Source organism: Chionomys nivalis, chromosome 26 (genome assembly GCF_950005125.1).
Source record: "Chionomys nivalis chromosome 26, mChiNiv1.1, whole genome shotgun sequence".
Classification (NCBI taxonomy): Eukaryota; Metazoa; Chordata; class Mammalia; order Rodentia; family Cricetidae; genus Chionomys; species Chionomys nivalis.
The window spans coordinates 20,617,330-20,634,513 of record NC_080111.1 but is presented as its reverse complement, the minus strand read 5'-3'; the positions used below and the strand labels follow the sequence as shown (position 1 = coordinate 20,634,513).

Below are 17,184 nucleotides of genomic sequence, written 5' to 3'. Positions count from 1 at the left end.
TTATCGCAGTCATGGCTGCCTGTGCTCAGAAGGTCAGTTATCCATAGTTAGCACATTAAACTCAAGCCTTGAAGAAACTGCCTTTTGTTGAATCTGCTAACACACTCAAACCAATGTATGATAGCTTCTGTCAATAGCTCACTTTCTAGAGATGACTCTGAGGCTTAGAAGACTTCATTCCTAAAGACTTGCTGGATATGGGACTGGTGGATGATGCTCAACAGGTTGTATTCTTGCTTATCAAATATTGAGGCCTGGGTTAGACACCTAGCATGAAATAAAATGGGCATGGTGGTGCATGTTGGTAGTCCTACCACAGTGGAGGTGAAGGCTGGATGATCAGAATCAGAAGCTCAAGGTAACTCACTGCTCTATAGTGACATCAGTGACAGTATGGAGTACAGGCAAAGCCATCACAAACCAACAGACAACACTGACAAAATGAAGAACACAAAGTATTAAGGAATGTGAGGGGTCTCAATGTCAAGAAGTCCACACGTATGCAGACAGGACCACTTGCTCCTCCAGTCCACAGCCTGTGAGGCATTTCTCCTATGCCCATTCTCTTCCCCTTACTCTCATATTACACAAGGTGATAGAGATGTGGGACATGTTGGAATACCAGACCTTCTTGACTCCAAGCAAGGCCTTATCTCCTCTGAGGAGTGGATGGGGCATGGGAAGGGGAAAGGGGGGGAGCAGAAGAAGAGGAAGGAGAGCAACTTGGGATGGTATGTAAAATAAAAAGCAATAATTTTTAAATAAAAATATGAAAAAAGAAAATACAGAAATAGAAAAAAGAAATAAAGAAAGAAAAAAGGAAGGAAGGAAGGAAGGAAGGAAGAAAGGAAGGAAGGAAGGAAGGAAGGAAGGAAGGAAGGAAGGAAGGAAGGAAGGAAGAAAGAAAGAAAGAAAGGAAGAAAGAAAGAAAGGAAAACAGATAGACAGACTTGGAAGTAGCCTCATGATGCTGAAAACCCGGAATGCCCACAAGCAGAGTATGCCTCTTTGTTTCTATTGTGCCATGTTCTCCTCTTGTTCTCTCTTTCATCTTCTTGTACCCAAGTTTCTGCCCCAAGCTTTGTTAAAGTGTTGTTCTCCTTGTCTGTCATGTCAGGATTTGGTTCTGGTGACATAGATCACCAATCCACACCTCCAGGATAATTTGCATCTCTCTGGAATTTCTAGGCTTTGCCAGTTGTACTTTCTCGCTTAAACTTTCTCAGTTAAGTGGGTGTTAAAATTATTTTTAATTTAGAAATTTTTTTTAAATATTTAAATTAAGCTGCTTCCATTGACATATCCTTTTTCATCCTCCTCACATGAGACAACTGGAATTCTAGAAAAATTAGAACACTTAGGAGAGAGAGTACACAGGGCCGAGCAGTGGTGCTATGCCCTTTCAGAGTTGGGGGTCAGCTAGTTTTCATCTACCAGTGATAGGAAGGAGGGAGGAAGATGGCACTTAGTCATATCTAGAGGGATTTAGAAATTGCTTGCAGAAGTTCCCAAGAAGGAAACCATTTGTTTCTGTGACTTCAGAATATATGAAAGACCAGTCATTATAAATTAGTTCATCACCCCAATCACATACTGTTAGAAACTGCACTCATATTTCACCCTAGAATTTGAAAGGAGTTCAATTCAGATGCTAAATATGCTAACTTCCTATATAAAAATCTTGTGCAAAATTTATAATTAAGGGTAAGTGGCGAACATACTGAACATTTACAAACCTTTCATTTTGATACTTGGTATCTTGAAAATTATAAAGAAAGTCCATTTGAATTTAGGAAGTGAGGGAAAATATGTTGTTTTGTTATAAAATTATGCCAATTTTAAATAAAACTGATGAGGACAAAATTAAATTATTATTTTATTTTTTTCGAGACAGGGTTTCTCTGTAGTTTTGAAGCCTGTCCTGAAACTAGCGCTTGTAGAACAGGCTGGTTTCAAAGTCACAGAGATCTGCCTGCCTCTCCCTCCCAAGTGCTGGGAATAAAGGTGTGCACCACCAGTGCCCGGCTTCACCTCGGGTGTTTAATCAGCTTCAGGACTGTGCAGTTTCTTAGGTAATGCAATATTTATTAAGATCTTAGCATACTTCTATATGCCTTACTTTAGGTAAACCAGAGCATCTCACAGTAAGCGGCAAAATGATAGAAAGCCAACACTCACTATCAGACCTATGGAAACAAACAAGCAAAACACTGAAGATAAATGAAAGCAAATAAAACAGAGAATAACTGTTACAATTAAAAGAAATTGAATGTCACAGAGGACTTTCTGTAAATATTTTAAATCTCAGAAGGAAAAAGTTATTCTAACAAAAGTCCCGTTTTTTCACCTACTCCACTCGTAATCTGAGGGTAGCTTGTGTTTTAGGTCTCTGCAGAGATTGTTCAAACATATTCTTTTAGTTTTCCCACCCCTTTCTTTTTAATACCTTTCTTGTCCCCACGGTTTCCTCATCTTTAAATTCCCCAGACACACTGCCTGAACAGAAGGCTCTTCTGGTATAAGACATTCATGAGCTCAAGTGACCTTCCCAGAAGTCAGGCTAGCATGGGGCAGTGTGAGGCCAGAGCATATTCTCATGTGGAAACCACTTCCTGGCCTTTGTCCCTCGTTTGTCCTGGAGCCTTTCCTCCTATTGCTCAACTCAATTAGGCAACAAGAAAAAGCAGGTGGCTCACCCAGTCATAGAAGGGATGCTTATTGTCCCAGCACAAGGACTGAGTTCCTTTACCTCCAACTTAATTGAGCTGCACCTTATGCCAACGTCCAAATATTTGGATATGTGAGAAAATTTTCAGACTAAGACCAGTAGGGAGATAACATTGTAAGCAAGACAGCGAATTACACATAAATGTTGTCTTGTAAGCTTTCTTTCCTGTGGCTCAGCAAAATTAAATCTATTGTCATGAGGGTTTTAAAAGTCTCTGTGCACAGAGACAGAATCTGATTGAAAAAAAAATAGGTGTCACAGTCGTGAACAGTGCTGACATTTAAATTACTGCATCAGTCTTACACCTCTATGCCTAACTATTTGCAAAATGGTAACAACCCTTCCAGGAGCACGTTTGTTAAAGGACCTAAGCTGTGTTATGTTGGACTAATGGTTGGTCAAGAGGGTGCTTTCCCATGCTACCGGGCATCCCAGAAACAAAAGCATCATGTAAATAAATAATGCTATCAGCACTGGGAGGTAGCATTATTTCCCCAGTAATAAACATGGCGAGAGTGATGCTGTGAGACTGGGAAACTTAGTGGAGTTGAGTGACAGATGAAAGGCTTGGTGTTTGGTTCAGACTGATTCCCCAAACCACAGTTCCCTAAAACTGTCTGCCCGAAACAATGCAGGAGAACATAGGAAAGCAGTCTTTAAATTTGTGCTCCTTCTTACATGACTCATGAAGTTGTGCTCTACATGATAAAAAAAAGTAATCTTATAATACAAAAATAAAATTCTGTCTAAATTGAGATCATTTTTGTATGACAATACATTTCCACGTCTTTGCGTTGATACTTTCTAAAATATTGTGTTGCCCTAAAGAAAATAATTGCTATGTGTTAAAATTTTGAAAGGAAATAAAAATTCAAAAAAATTAATTCTATGTTTCCATGGAGAAAAGGAATGGTCCTCCTAACTAGTAGAATGTGAATCAGCAAGTTTGCTTAGATGAAAATAGGGGTATAATGGATACAAAAAGTGCCCTTATTGTTTCAGGGAAGGCAGAATTGTCAAAAAGAGTCTTTATAATTACTGTGTATCAGTTATTTAAGCAGAAAGAGATTTCAGAATCATAAAGTCAGGTCTACAATTAGGTGAACTTATTTTTGTTTACAGTTCATTTTTACCCCACACCTCCATTCTGTCTGATCCAGTGTATTTTCTATTGTCATTGATAAGAAACTTTAAAATATTGAGAATTTTAATCATTTTGTCTCTAAAACTCAAACCCTATTTTTCTCAAGAGATATCACATTATTAAAGATAGGAAGACAATACGACTTTTCTAAATTTGATGTTATGATATTTCTTTGTCCTCACGATGGGTACTTTGCAAACAGTAGCCATTTTTTCCTTGACTTAATTGCTCCTTTCCAGGGTATTGTACACAATCCTGAGACCGGAAGATCTATGAATAAGTATCTAGCACAGATGCCTCCACTCTTTACCAAGCCAATGCTACTTCAGTGTTTTGCACTCTCTGAAAAACAACACTTTTGCTTCGAGATCCCCATCCCTGGATGAAAGGCAAGGGCAATCAATCTTCAGCAGGATCATAATGACACTTTTTAAAAATGGAATGGTAGCATAAGGACAGTTTCTTGCTCCTCCCCCCAATCATTTCCCCAATTTTCAGATTATGAATATTCAGTCCAAAAATAGAACAAAGAGTAGGAGAGACCAGCTTTTCAATTAATACCACACAATAGCATGTTTGGAAAGCAGACAAGTGAACTCAGAAGTTAGCTAAGAGATCAACAAAAACTCTAATCTGATAAATATACTCAGGGACACATTAAAGCCTTAATCTGTTCTAGAAGATTAGTTGGACCCAAGAATGAGGAAGTCAAATTATCTGTAAATAAAATAATGCCTAATCTGATTGTATTAGCATAGCAGTTGATAGGACTGAAAAAAGGCAGGTGAACTTGTTTGACTTAAAAGCTCACATCTGTGGGTACAGGGTAACAGACTAAAATTAGTTCACATATATTGGTATAGGAAAATGGATGAGAGAATCTGAAGACACACGGATGCCCGGCTATAACCCAGCATGGCTCATGTACTGAAAAAAAAGGTAGTGACTGGATGATTCCAAAATTGGAAATTGCAACCAAGACTCCTGATTAACACAGCCTTCTTACTAGAGTATGTATTTTCATCTTTGCCTGAAGTTCTCAGTAAAATGCAATTAATACAATCTAGAAAGACGAACGTACATTTGCCCAAAACTGTAGATGAAAATCAGGACAAAAGCTGAGAAATGGTTTAGAAAGCAGACGGACTAATGATTAGCTCAACAGACCCCAAAAGTATCAGATTTTCAGCCCTTCACCTAGAACAGATGCCAAAAGAATGTGTAAAGTAGTCATACGAAGGACAATGGACTAACAATTAAAAAAAAAAAAGCCTGATCTACATGGCTAAGAGTACTAAGTTAGTACTCTTTAGGAACTCTGAAATTCCAGGTCACTTCCCTGGCCAGCATGGCCTGTCTATTCTCTTGCTGGGATTTCTCTTTTGAACCAGACAGTAACATGAGAACAAGAGGCTCAGCTAGATAGATAGTGTTATGGGATGGTGTCTGAAAGGAACACAAGAACAATTCTAGACACGGACTCCTCCAGCGCTGGTTCCTGGGTACTGACAAAATTCTCATGATAGGATTACTTTGTAGTGAAATGGAGTAGGACAAGGGAAAACAATGATTGCTGCATTTTCTAGTTTTAAAAACATACAACAATATTTTTAATTATTTGAGAATTTCATATATGCACACAATATATTTTAATCATACTCACCCCACTCATCTTCTTAGTCTTTTAAGATCAATGACCTCCATAGCCTTCTCACAACTTTCCAAAGTTTATGTCTTATCTATTTAATTTTTGGAATCTACCTATTCCAATTTCTATTAGGCACATACTTGTGTTGTGTAACCTTCTACTGGAGTATGATGAACCCTTAAAGAAAACTGATTCTTCCTTTCCCAGAAACCATTAAGCATCACTGGCTCCTTTGTAGTTGCTTTAAAAAAAAAGAAAGAAAACTATGATTTTTAGGGGTCTGCCACCCAGTTCCCAAATAAATACATACACATCGAGTATTATTCTTTCTTATAAATGCCTGATCTTAGCTTGGTTTGTTTCTTGTCGGTTTTTCTTAAGTTATCCCATCTACCTTTTGTCTCTAGACTTTCATCTTATTCTGTAATCCTTCCCTTCTTTCCTCCCCCATGGTTGTTTGTGTACTTGGGTGGCTGACCCCTGCGTCCTCCTCTCCTTCTCCTGTTCCCCCCTCTCTCTTATTTATTCTCTCTGCCTGCCAGCCCCATCTATTTCTCTCTCCTGCCTAGATATCATCCGTTCAGCTCCTTATTAGACCAATCAGATGATTTAGACATTCAAAGTAACACAGCTTCACAGAGTTAAACAAACACAACATAAAGGAATGCAAAACATCTTTGCCTTATTAAACAAATATTCCATAGCACAAACAAATGTAAAACATCTTTAGTAATACCCCACAGCACACCTCAGCTAGGTACTGATTCATATGTCGCTTCTCCATCCACTCTGGGAAGTTAACTAACTGTTGTCTGTTGTGAGTGCGGAAGTTATGTCTTGCTCAGAAGACATCCTTTTGCTCAAGGCCTTCTTGGTATCAAGCTCCTTCCATCTTTTCCTTCTCTATTCTCTAAATGTTCCCTAAGCTTTGGGGAGTTGATACAGAGGTCTCATTTGTGACTAAGCATTCTTGAAGTTGATCCGATTATTAGTGGTGGTGATGGGGAAATGCAGGAGAAAAGACTGGGACTGCCTCAGATCATAGAACATTACCGTGTACTATCCAAGGGGATAAATACAAACATGCATACACTTTGAAAGCTCCAATAGCTACATTAAACATTAGAAATAAACAGGTGATATTAGTAATAATATGCTAATTAATCCAGTATAATTATGATACCATTTCAGCATATAGTCAATATAAAAATTAATCAATGCAATAGATAATTCAAATCTTTCATGCAGTGCTTTGCATAGCATGAAATGTTATCCAATGTTCCTTTTATTAGCATCTTGATTCCTGTGCTGTCATGAGTGTGTAGTGACTACCACAGTGGTCTTTGCATTACAGCTCTGATGTGAAAACTCATACTCATTTCCTACAATATTAAATATAAAGATGAAAGCATCAGTCACCTGATGAAAATATGTAAGGTAAATTTTAAAAACAAATAACTAAGAAAGCTTAAAATAAAAAAATATTTTAAAGAATGAAATACTTTATGACTAATGTCTTCAGAAAACCAAACGACGAAACAAAAATACACATTCTAGTCATCGAACTGCTGAAATGGAAACCTATGATGCCATGAAAGAGCCAAATAAAGCTAGCGATTGTGAAACTAATCCAGTAGAGATAAAATGAAATCTTGGAGTAGCAGTAAGCTAGTAGAGAAAAGCCAGTTTTGCAAGATGGGTTGCTATACATCAGGTACAGGAAGAATATCTTTTTGTCTAAGGTCAACCTCTTCCACTGTGATTTTGTTGCTTTTGGGCACTGTGATGGCTTTGGTCTAGGAACTCCAATGATTTCGGCTGCTCATAGTTATATCGTATTAACCTGCGACAAACATTCGCTGCATATGGAGCACGTTCCTATGTCTCACCAGTTTTTGAATTTCCTTCTACTTTGGCAGAAACATAATAACATGGAGATTCAGGTGTTCAGTAGCTGGAGATACTGCCTGACAGTTACAGAAGAGGCTGCATTGTGTGTGTCCATTTCAAATGGTTAACCTTCAGGATTTCCTCGAATGTCCAAATTGAATAAATTTATCACCTATTATTAGGGTAAAGTTAGCTTTTTTTTCCCAATGCTACAATTACCTGGGACTTTATTTTAGGAAAGTAAATTTATAAAGCTCTACATAAAAACCCTGTCTCAAAAACAAAAAGAAAAAGAAAAGCCAGAATAAACCTTATCAGATTAACTGATTAATCATTTTGCCAAGTACTACATTTTATACAGATAAAAGCCACCCACACAAACATTGCTTTCTCTGTAACAAAGATTGTAAAATATTGTTCTTGCCAACGATTATGATGTCAATGGATTATCTAACAGTATTCTTGTAAGAAGACAGTTTCTAAACTCCTTTTACAGCCTATTTTAAATTCAACTAACTTTCTTTGGTAACATAATTCAGTATAATTTTCATACATCAGAGAATAAACTCTTCATACTTGCTAAAAGAATGTGAAGTAATGAAGCTCAACACTTCTGAAAAAATAAAAGTTTAACATGAATCATTTAGAAAACTTAAAGGTAAAGAGAAGAGAGTGCGAGATTTATTGCTCTGAGATGAGTAGAACACATTAATAGTTTTGTGATGCATTAATTCTGATAGAACAGAATGGCAGAGAAGTGTGACTCGTTGTCCCGGCAACACTTCTGTGATTTTACAAGACTGAACAGGGTTCTGGCTCCTCAGAAGTAAGAAACAATGTGCCCCACGTTCTTAGAATTCTTAACTATAAATTTTTACACTTAATGTACAAGATTAAATTTTGTCTTGAGTAGACAATTGGCTGCAATTATTTTATATATCAGTCTTCCTTACCTTTAATGTCCATTGGAAAATAAATATTATTAAAAGTTATATATTTGTTGTATAATATATTGAGATATTTACATATAATTTCTTCATTTCTTGAATAATTTTCATTTTGTGTATTTTTTACTGTTTCCCAGTTATCATCCTTGCAAGTCTAGACAGTTTTCTCCTTTTAAAATTATCTTTGTTAATCACATTAAAAAGCAAACTAGTGTTGATATTGTCACCCCACAGGACTTAGGAAACACCATAGTAGAGGGTCTAGAATGAACGGAAGGGTTCAACTAAAAGGAGGAGTTCTATGAAAGGTCTTCCAGACATGAGAGAACCTCTGCACACACAAGCTTGCAGTAGCTATGAATACTTGCATGAGATCAAGGCAATTAAAACATCCATCACGTGGCAATGACGACTTCAGGGGATCTATTCCTAGTCAAAGAACTACCGACTGCTGCTGACTTCAGAACCAGGAAGCCCTCAATAAAGAATGGATAAAGAAAATGTGGTACATTTACACAATGGAGTATTACTCAGAAGTAAAAAAAAAAAAATGGTAACATCATGAAGTTTGCAGGTAAATGGATGAAACTAGAAAAAATAATCCTGAGTGAGGTAACTCAGACCTGGAAGACAAACATGGCATGTACTCATTCATAAGCTGATATATGATATAAAGCAAAGGATAACCAGGCTATAATCCACAGTCCCAGAGAAACTAGGTGACAAGGAAGACCCTAAGAAGGACATACCTGGATCACTCTAGGAAGGGGAAACAAATAAGATCTTGGGTAAACTGGAGGTAGGCAGAAGAAGAATTTAAAAAAGAAGAAAAGAATAAGACCTAAGGTTATGCTTCCTGACTCTATAATATGAGAGGTACTGAAAGTCACAATGCTAAGATCTAAGTATTGACTTGCTTTCCTCTGTTTTCATACCACAGGCACTGCTAACATAAGATTTATAACTGATTCTCCTATTCACAAGTACACAAGTAATTCAGTCACAGAGCATAATCTGCTATCACATGGTTAAGTGTAGCTCTGACACTATTGAAAGTGAAGAAAATCTCAAGTAAATCTGAATTTACCTTGTGTCAGTTGATTCAGTTGACTAAAGGTCACTAGTTCTGGAGGTCTTACAGCTAAGCAATGTCTTATTCTTTCACTGGCTCCAATGTAGTTGACACTTGGACACACCAGTCACAATGGACATGCTTGCCTAAGTTGCATCTTAGGATCTTGTGGGCCGCCTTTGTCTGTTTCAAGTTACTGACCCTACACTGGGGTCAGAGAAGGTATCAGATGGACTGGTGTCTTTTTTATGTATCTTCAATTCTTAGAGCTTGCTAAAGCTTCCACCTTCTGAGTATGTTCCCAGTGGAAGCCATGAAGCTTGCTTATATGCACAGAGATACACTACATTATTTCTTCCAAACCTCTAAAACCATATCATCATCCTCATCAGCAGCAGCAGCATCACCATCATCACCATCATCATCATCATCATCATCATCACCATCATCATCATCACCATCATCATTCATGCCCCAGCAATGCTCAAGCATGCATGGGCAGCCCACAAATGGCGGTTCTCCAGTTGTTCCTATCCTAGGTGTTTGTGTTACTGTCATACCCAAGGTTCCACAATCTTCCTTTATGCTGTCTGTCCAGTGTTCTTTTGGCCTTCCTCTTTGCCTTTTCCCATGTACTCCTCCAAGCAGTGTTATCTTTGTGCATCTACCATCATTCATTTTCATAACATGGCCTAAGTATCTCAAATGCCATTGGTGTATCCTATAGTTTACTTCCTTGTGTAGATAGAGATATTTCTTAAGGTCATCGTTGAACAGCCTGTTTCTTTGTGTGACACCTAGAATCCTCCTGGAGAGATGCAGAAGTTATGTATTTTTTGAGGTAATAAAATGCATGTGGTGTAGAAATACTGTTTGAATTCAAAGACAGCCCATGACACATACTGGAAAGCTCTGTTAGGGAACCTCCAAGAATATTCCTAAGGTAATTTCACAAAGCCATTACAGAGGAAACTACAAAAAGAAAAGAAAATGTCTAACTTCTAATTAAGAAGAAAGGAATTTCTTACGGAACTGGTACTAGGATGCAAAGAAAAAAAGTCTTTAAAATATACTTGGTTTAATGAGAGGACCAGGACTATATAAAATAATGAACTTGTGTCAACAGAAGACCACACATTTTCTTGTAATGCAAGACAAAGAAAAGATATTAGTGGTAGAAAGTGTAATTCAGAGGCAGGAAGGGAATGATACGTTTGGAAAATTGACAGGAAGCAAGCAAACTGAATGCAGACCAGAACTGCGTGTCTCTTGTGTAATACTCTAAGAAGATTGAACTTTATGCTGAGAGCAGACTCGTGCCATTAAGTAATTCTAAGTAAAGAAAACCAACAAGTTAAGAGACTGCATTTCTAAAAGACGGTGTGGAAAGGGGTGAATTGGGATGGCTGTTCTGCTAGGAGGCCTTGACCTGAAACAAGCATGCAGTAGAAGAAAGATGCATTGTGCGCAGTCTCAATAGGGCATGGTTACCTGGGAATGTTCCTGAGGTTCGACATGGCAACAGAGAGAGCTGTACAATCAAAAAGCGAACTGCAAGAGTCATCACAATACATTAGAGATGTGCTCTCACTAACCACTTCTGGTGACCCTTGGGGACATAACAGTGGGGGTAGAAAAAAAGGAACAATGGGAACTGAATAAGGAATGAAGCAGCTGTTTCAGTAACAGCAGACAAAACACTGAAGGTCAAAGGAAATCGAAGTCTTAGTGCTTCCTGTACACCAGCTCTACTTGAAATGACAGACAGTATAGATCTAACACACAGCAGTGGTGATAAAATATGACTTAATATCTTCAGTTAGTGTTATCAAATGAATAACACCTTAATTTTCCATTTTCTTATTCTGGGTAACAGGTTAGAGTCCAGGGATAGGAGATTTAGGTGCAAAGTTTAACTTCAATGTGTTGTAGAACAAGGACAACAGTTTAGTGTCTCAAATATAAGATTAGGGATGGGAGTTTTGAATGGAAGATAGAGGAGGTAAGAGTCTGGAGCAATAGTCAAGAAGAAGAACCCTTCCCCAAGGTCAGAGATCAATAAACAGGAGATATGAATCATTTTATCTAAATCATCTGAGATCTCATAAAGGGAAACAGTAAATGGTATTATTGTATAAGGCTTCTGTCTTGGGAGTAAGTGTTTGGACCATCTCATTGGACAAAGGAATATGACATATAAGTATACCATGATTACTTAAACTTTAGGATGAAGGAGAAAAAAGGTATAGGAGAAGGGGAACAAACAATGAATCCAAATACAAAACAAGTAGATTCTCCAAGGAATGACCAGGACAACTTTACAGTTAAAAACTGTCACTATGTTTGAAGAAAAAGGCTGCTAAGACACAATTGAAATTAAGAGGAGATATAAACAAAGAAATTACCCTAGCATAATTTTCATAGCTATTTTAAAATATCTGTGAAGCTAAAGTATTACATATGCAACTATAGAATATTTCTGTTAAGGCAATTAGTGTTGTATTTTTTCCAATTCAAGTAAAAATCTATTGCAAAACTAGGCATACAGAATAAACTTTAACAACCTGGAAATTGAGTAATACATTTGCCATTGTATTGACATTACAGATAATATTTGTCTATGTAACTATCCAGCTCATGTTCACTATATGCAAATCTGATGCTGAAGAAAAAGGACTCTAAGAGAAATTTTTATTTTCTCAAATAACTGATGGATATTTACATTCATTTGCAAATAAGTATTATAACGACAACAAAACATCAACTCAATAATCAACACACTGGAGTAAAGGATTAAAAGGGTAACCAAGGATTATGTTGGACAAGAATAAACCCAAGACTTAAGCCTCTAACACTTAAAAGTATTTCATCTGTACATGCTATATCCAAACCCAACAGAAATGTCTACAGCACAATTCTGTACATAAATATTATGGGGCCTCCTAATTAGTATAGGCAACTAATGATTCCTAGGAAAACAAGAATTCACTTTCCCCAAAAACGAGCCAATTAATTTTTTGTCCTACCAAATGGAATTCCCTGAAATCATACATATTCTGGGAACACTAAGAGTGTTCAGCAGGTTGTACTCATTCTATTGAACCTGTGTGTGTGTGTGTGTGTGTGTGTGTGTGAGAGAGAGAGAGAGAGAGAGAGAGAGAGAGAGAGAGAGAGAGAGAGAGAGAGAGAGAGATAATAATAAAACCGAAAGAAACCACAATTAGGCAGTGAGAGAACTTGGGGAGAGAGGACATGGGGAGAATTGGAAGAAGAAAGGGGGGATAATGTAATATGTTTTTATTTTTAAGTTACAATAAAAAGTAATATTTTAATATCACAACTCCTATTCTGTATTCTGTAAATAGTTATTTATGGTTGTATGAAATAGATTCATGTGTTTTTCTTAAAAGCAGAAATGATAAAATATCACCCTGTGAAACGATAAAACTTGATGAGAAAAAAAAGCAGTCTTTGTTTAGATGTTAACCTCAAGAAAAATTAATGGGCAAACTATGAAGTTTAATCAAAATATATTTTTAGATAACATGATAAATGCGAAGTAGAAAACAAAGTACTCTTTCTTTTATACCAGTTTTATTATATTGCTAAACATCGTGTTCAAATTTGAGTTATATAGCAGTAGATCATTTCTTGTGCATTTTACTGATCAAACTAGTAGAAAAAGAGTGGAGTTTCCTCTTTTAGTACTCCTTGTGTTTTGCCTTTATTATGGGTTTGGGGGGAGTGTACAAAATGAACTTTATTAGAATTCTATTCCAAAGTTGTGATTTAGATATAGAACGCATAAAGTAAGTTTGCCATTCGATGTGGAAAACAACCCAACTTGGGGGAGCTGATCAGTTGACACTGCCTGACTGTCTCGACTGGACTTCCCTGTTCTTCTTTAGATAATAGTCTTGTAAGGTCATACTGAATAAAGACATAAGAAGACCACTCTATAATCATATGAGAACACAGGAGAATTGTGGACAATGTCGAAGCCACGGAAACCACAATTCCTTTACCGTCTAGTGTGCAACTCCGTCCTTGTCAATGACAGTCCCAATGTCATTCTAGTCTTTCCTCTGCCTAGAGCAGATAAGGACAAATATAAAATTGCCTTATCTCACTCTCTGCCTCAGCTCCCCTTAACTTCATAACCCGTCCAAATCTACAAACCAAAATTCAAATTCTATCACTTATTTTTTTATTACAGAGCTTCTGTTATTGTTTGGATATTAAGAAGACCCAAAGCTTGTGTGCTGAAAATATCATCTCAGGAATGTTCTGGTTGAGACATTTGAGAGGTGACTGGGATGTGAGGACCTTATGTTCATGACTGGATTAGTTCATTCATGCATTCGTAATTCCAAGGAATACTCTGGAGAGACAGAAACTTTAGAAGATGGAGTTGGTAAGAAACAGGGAATTATTTCTTCCCCTCCTGTTACTGTGCCTCTTTTATTTCCACTTTTGCTCTATCAAATAAATTCTTATATAAGACTCTGCCTCACCACAGGTCCAGAGAAATGGAGCTAAATAACAAGAAGCCAAAGATTCTGAAAGGATGGGTCAAAGAAACCATCCCCACTTCTGCCTAACATACTCAAGTATCTTTCCACATGTCAGAAAACCATTCCCCATAGTATAGGTTACCTCTCTGGAATAAATAACAACTCTATCCACAGGGGTTTCTGTTGGTCACTGACTGAAGACAGTGGCAATAATAGGGGACTTGAGGAAACTTGATTCCCAAAGTGCTGATAGGTGTAGAAGTACAAGCTCTGAGAATTTTCAGGAAGTGTAAATCGACTTTTAAGGGTTGAAAATGACAAGAAAAAAACATGAGGTTAAGATAAAGGCTAGAGTTAGAAGTCACAGGAAAGTCTTCCTACCCAGGGGCCATGCAGCTCCTTAGAGCTTTGTCATAGTTCTGTCTCAAAAGAAAGGCAGGACCTGTGTGTCCTGCACTCATGGGAAGGAAGCCTAGCCACAATACTAAAAATTCTGTTAGCAGGACGCCACTCATGGGAAGGAAGCCTAGCCACAATAGTAAATATTCTCTTATCCTTTTAGAAGAGTCCATCAGAAAGGATAATGTGATTTGAGAACTAAAAATCCTCACAAATAATAATTAGTAAAATCATAATGGATACATTTTAAGTAGCATTTTAGAAAGAAATAGATAAATGCTGTTGGGACTAATTGAGTCCTGGCCTTCAGCTCCTCTTCTCCATCTAGCGCCTTCTAATTGAAGTTACTAGAAGCTGTGCCTAGCCCAGAGGATCAGAGGATGGGATTTTCACCTGTTGGCAGGGTATTGAAGTCTCCATGGTGCTATTAAAGAGGGGCTTTGGGTACCAGTGTTGGAAGGTCTGTGTGTCGGTCTGTCTCTGCGTCAGTGTTCTCAACCTCCAGCCCCTTGCCCGAAGCTCGAGAACTGGGTTCTAGTGCATAGAGTGCAGATGGGGGCGGTGATGCGCGGCGATTGGAGGTTCCATCGAGATTTGAACTCGGATCGCTGGATTCAGAGTCCAGAGTGCTTCCAGCTCCTCTAAGGGCACTCTTTCTCTTTCTGATACCACACTGTCAATATAGAGTGAAGAGCTCTCGGCTAACTGCCAATATGGAGCCATGGGAACTGGACAGTCTTAATAGCCAGTTTCTACAGCATGGCGGTCCCCGAGGACCCAGTATGCCTCCTGGCATGAACCCTTCTGTCATGGGAGGAATGATGGGCCCCTCCAGCCTCTCCTCCACGGCCATGAACCCTACCAGGGCAGCAGGCATGACAGCCTTGTATGCAGGACAGCGACTGCCTCAGCATGGGTACCCTGGGCCTCCTCAGGCCCAACCACTGCCCCGAGAGGGCATCAAGAGAGCCTATTCAGAGGTGTACCCTGGGCAGCAGTATCTGCAAGGAGGCCAGTATGCAGCCAGCACTGCCCAGTATGCTCCTGGTTCTGGGCAATCCCCTGGCCCTGCCTCCTCTTACCCCGGACACAGGCTACCCCGGCAGCAGGGCATGGCCCTTTCCCTGTCTGCACCTGGCTCCACGGGACTACACTACAAGCCCACAGAGCAGTTCAACGGGCAGGGCACCAGCTTCAACGGGGGCAGCATCAGCTACCCAGCCTGGCTTGAGTGGGGAAGTCAAGTCTCCTTTCCTGCCTGACCTCAAGCCAGGCCTCAGCTCTTTGTACCCGTCACCCTCTGGAAGTGGCCCTTGTGATGAGTTGCGCCTGACCTTCCCAGTTCGAGATCGGGTGGTTCTGGAACCCTTCCGCCTGCAGCACAACCTGGCTGTGAGCAACCATGTCTTCCAGCTCCGAGACTCTGTCTACAAGACCCTAATGCTGAGGTCTGACCCGGAGCTGCAATTCAAGTGCTACCACCATGAGGATCAACAGATGAACACCAACTGGCCAGCCTCTGTGCAGGTCAGCGTCAATGTCACACCCCTCAGCATTGAGCGTGGAGACAAGACTTCGCACAAGCCCCTCTACCTGAAGCACGTGTGTCAGCCAGGCCGCAACACCATCTAGATCACCGTTACCGCCTGCTGCTGCTGTCACCTCTTCGTGCTGCAAGTGGTACACCGTCCGTCTGTCTGCTCTGTGCTGCAGGGCCTCTTCAAGAAGCGCCTCCTGCCAGCTGAGCACTGCATCACCAAGATAAAGAGGAACTTCAGTAGCGGCACCATTCCTGGGCCCAATGGAGAGGATGGAGTGGAGCAGACGGCTATCAAGGTGTCCCTGAAGTGCACCATCACCTTCCGCAGGATCCAGCTCCCAACCCGTGGTCACAACTGTCGCCACATACAGTGCTTTGACCTGGAGTCATACTTGCAGCTCAACTGTGAGCGGGGGACCTGGAGGTGCCCTGTGTGTAATAAGACAGCATTGCTGGAGAGGCCAGAGGTGGACCAGTACATGCTGGGTATCCTGATTTACATTCAGAACTCAGATCATGAGGAGATCACCATCGACCCCACGTGCAGCTGGAAGCCAGTACCTATGAAGCCTGACCTGCACATCAAGGAGGAGCCAGATGGGCCAGTGCTGAAACGCTGCCGCACTGTGAGCCCTGCCCATGTGCTCATGCCTAGTGTGATGGAGATGATCGCAGCTCTGTGCCCCGAGCGCTGCCCCCTTTGCCCCTTTGCAGCCGCCTTTGGCCCCTGCCCCCAGCGACTACCCCAGTCAGGGTTCCAATTTCCTGGGGTCTGGAACCTTCCCAGAATCCTTCCCATCTGCTTACACCCACCACCCCAAACCTTGCTGAGTTCACCCAGGGGCCACCTGCCATGTCCTACTAATCTGACATTCCCGGTAGTCTCCTGACTGCAGACAAGTCTGCTCCTTGCCTCTCAGGCCAGATTGCACCAGCAGGCCACCTGGACCCAGACCATAATCCTGGACCACCAGGATTGCACACCCCCAACCTCGGGCCCACCCCAGGCTCCCAGCTACACCATTCAAATCCCCCCACCTCCATCCCGACAGCCCCTGGGTCAACCAAATACAGGGCCCATCAGCGAATTGGCCTTCAATCCTGCCATGGGCATGATGGGACCTCCCAGCATGACTGGGGCAGGGGAGGCCCCAGAACCAGTTCTGGATCTGCTCCCAGAACTGACCAATCCTGACGAACTGCTCTCCTACCTGGGTCCACCCTACCTCCCCAAAAACATCAGCGATGACCTGATCTGATCTCTCCCTTTGAGAACAGCTGATCGTCGGTTAGTCCTGGCCT

The 17,184-nt window shown here is 40.2% G+C and overlaps 1 protein-coding gene and 1 pseudogene across 1 annotated transcript in view; one reads left to right on the top strand and one right to left on the bottom strand.

Annotated features, from left to right (window-relative positions):
- The window catches only part of Cd36 (CD36 molecule), a 196,621-nt gene that overhangs the window by 169,744 nt on the left and 9,693 nt on the right, over positions 1 to 17,184 (bottom strand). The window lies entirely within an intron of this gene.
- On the top strand, positions 12 to 17,141 carry LOC130866768 (zinc finger MIZ domain-containing protein 2-like; annotated as a pseudogene).